This window comes from Thunnus albacares, chromosome 23, assembly GCF_914725855.1.
Source record: "Thunnus albacares chromosome 23, fThuAlb1.1, whole genome shotgun sequence".
Classification (NCBI taxonomy): domain Eukaryota; kingdom Metazoa; phylum Chordata; class Actinopteri; order Scombriformes; family Scombridae; genus Thunnus; species Thunnus albacares.
This window is the reverse complement of record NC_058128.1, coordinates 11,677,948-11,681,442: the sequence shown is the minus strand read 5'-3', so window position 1 is coordinate 11,681,442 and position 3,495 is coordinate 11,677,948.

The window sequence follows — 3,495 nt, the reverse complement described above, 5'->3', positions numbered from 1 at the left end:
AGAAAGAAAAGTGGAAATATAAAGAGAAATAACTGCACTAAATGGGTGAAATCATTAATTTAATAGGCTGAACAGCTGGTCAAAGAACTCCCTCTGAGCAATTTCCTCCGCTGCAATGGCCATACAGCAGCTGATGAGAGCCAAGTAGAGCCAACAGTGGTGGTCAAACCACAAAGACTACAGGCAACGGTCTCAGATGTGCAAGGACAGCTGATCGGCTCCAGACAGCCTACTGTTGGCTTGGTGTGTCATGGACCCAAGTCCTCTTTGCAGCCAACAACATGATAAGAGTGTATTCATCTCTTTTACAAGGCAAGGTAGACAGATAAGGAATAAGCCAGACTGTCCAGTGTGAGAGAGCACTTGTTTTTCACTCATCTGTCCTGCCTCTTTCTCATACACAAACAAATACACACACACACACACACACACACACACACACACACACACACAGAAGGTTCTGGGAACCCGTTGCTGTATTCTGTGGCTATAATCTATCGACAGTATCTTTCACCAACTTGACCAGGAGCTTTCAGCACAATATCGACTGGCACCGTTCCACATTACACACTATCACTACGCCTCCTTCCCCACTTCCCCTTTGGAATGCATCCCTTAGCCAAATCTATGTGTGTATTCATATCTCCTCTCTGTAATAGCTTTGTTTTCTAGGTCTATGTCTCCAGATACTCTTGTCTTGTGATGTTTATCTGTCCTGATGGCTTAACTGAATGAGTATGTCTAAGGATGTTTTTGTGCATGTAATGAATTTATTTTGGGTCCTCTGACCTGCAGTTAAACTATCTTTTTAAAGCAGATTCTTATACTTCACAAACAGAGGGGAGAGTTTCAAAAGGGCATGACAACATAAAAAAAATCACAGACCTAGATGCATTTAAATTTGCTGCCTTAAACACTTGGGTGGCGAAATTAAATGAGTAACCCTCCCTCCCCACAGTTCATCCATCTCTGGGCCTTCATCCCACCTTCTCCACTGATCATAGTGAAAAATGACATACATGTCAAGTAAACCTTCACTGAACATAGTTAAAAATACATTTATTTTAAATGTCCTTGGCATTTAATCTTGATTCAGCCCATACATGATGATACATGATGAGCAACAGTAATAAGATGAGGAGGGAGAAATAGGAACGGAAAACATTAAATTAACCATAACGTTATTTTGACTGCTAATTGATTGAACATGGAGGGAACACATTTACATTTTAAAGTGATCATTGTCTTCCAAGTCTGACAGAAGAGCAGTAAATGGTGTAATTATACATGCTTGAATACATGTCATAAACACGCAATGTCATTGCACCCTGCCAGAAAGTGCTGTATGTGTTTCCATAAGCAATGAGTGACAGACTATATCATATTCATTTTGCATGGGGGTTATGACAGAGGGGCCGCTACACTTTGTTAACAAACAATAACCGGGAATGTTCTGGCATGTAGACAAAACACTTCAGTGTTGCTGTATTTTACGACAAGGCTACAAATATGTGAATTCAGACAAAACAAAACATCATATTGCTATAATCTGTCAGTATGGAATTGAGAGAACACACACATACCATGCAGACAAAACACATCATAGCGCTTTGATTTAAAAAGCTGAGTGAGACAACATTGGAAAAATGCACCAAAACAACACATCCAGGCCTGCTAGTCAAACAATATGCAGTCGAGCATCTTTATTAAAACATTTCAATGGATACCCAAGATGCAGCATTTGTTGTTTTCATGTGCAGTCACATTCACTGAAGAAATCCCTTTTAATGCCTTGTCCTGGATCTAGCCTGCTTTTGATAATCCTTCATTGAATCTTTTGTACTGTAGTTGTAGTAATACTTTATAATCCCACTCTGCATTGCTTGTGATGTTTCTATGATAAAAAAAAAAAACATGAATCCAAGAAAAATCACCGAGCACACAAACCAAAACAGCATAAGCACACACTTTCATGTCTACTGTATATTGAGGCCAGGGGAAAATTCTGATCATTCCACAATGACATTGCAGTGGGAACAAACTGTTCAAACAGCAGTGTAAGCCTTTAGTGAATTGAGTAAAAGCAAATGAATATATTGTAACATAAAAGGTAAGTCTCTCCAGCCTTACCAGACCAGTCCTTTTAAATTCCAATAGCCCAAAAAAAAACCCCACCCCAAAAAACATGACTTGATTTTTAAACAATTTCACTCACAGGTAGAGATGAGGTGCAGCAGTAAGAGGTGAAACTGATGTTTCAGTGTACACTTGTGTCACAAGTGAAGGTTTAGAAAATAGCTTTATCGCAGCTCTCACTGCAGAAGGAATTATGTAAACTAGTATGAAATACCTGCCAGAGCTATCCAAACCACACAGCAGTTTAGTTGATACTGGCGCTGCATTCAACAAAAAACACAGGAATATATTTGATACACCTACATCAACAACAAGCATGCATACAAACACATCCACACGCACACAAATGCCCGATGGAAATGTCATCAATGTACAATGGTGATCATTCACACATAAAGGATATCCACTGCAATGCAGGGCTGTGGTGGAGGGAAAATACATTTAAGCAGTGTTTAACCAACTCTCACATTCTGAAATAGTGTTGACAGAATACACCCTGAGCGTTTACGCATACTTTACACCTGTTAGTGCACTCAGGCTGTGTTCCCATCCACAGCCTCTTTCACCAATTCTAGGATTGCTCATTTTGTTCTCTTCTGGCCCATTGTATCTCCATGCACACTGGGGCCCTGTTCACACCTGTCATTAAAATACATCTTGGGTGATCTGATCACAAGTGGACAGCTCTGAGTACAGGTGTGAATTCACCTAAGATGCATTGAGATCCAATCGCTCAGACCACATTTGGAGGTGGTCTATAGGTCATATATGGCCACATTCTTTTAGCAGTGTGTACGTGATGTGTCTTGGGCCACAATGAGGGACAACCCACTCAACTGACATCCTCTGTGTAAGTGGAAGTACGTACTCATTCACACGTCAACGCTGTTATATTTAGTACAAAACAACAAGAAGAGGCCACAACAACAGGCAAAATGGATTCTTGTGAACACTATCTGATTTCCATTTCGAGCCGAATAGTTTTGATTTTGCCCACTGGCAAAGGTCTCTTCAAACTTCTTCTGCTGCTTCTCCTTTTAATTTCTAGGCACAGGAAGTGCATTGCTGCCTCCCACCAGTTAAAAACAGCGCATTTGGTCTTTGCAAACGGAAATGATGGATGTGTTTATTTGCATAAAGAGCAGGGAAATGAGATCCAATCACAAGCGGTCACTTGAGACATGTGGAGACACATTCTAATGCCAGGCATGAACTGATGTACTTAGAGCTGTTCACTTGGATCACCCAAGACACATGTTAATGCCAGGTGTGAACAGAGCCTGAGACTGTAATAGCCCATGAGCATTGAGCAAACATCAGCCCACCTCCCCCTTGAGCTGCGCAGGAATTAAAACAAGA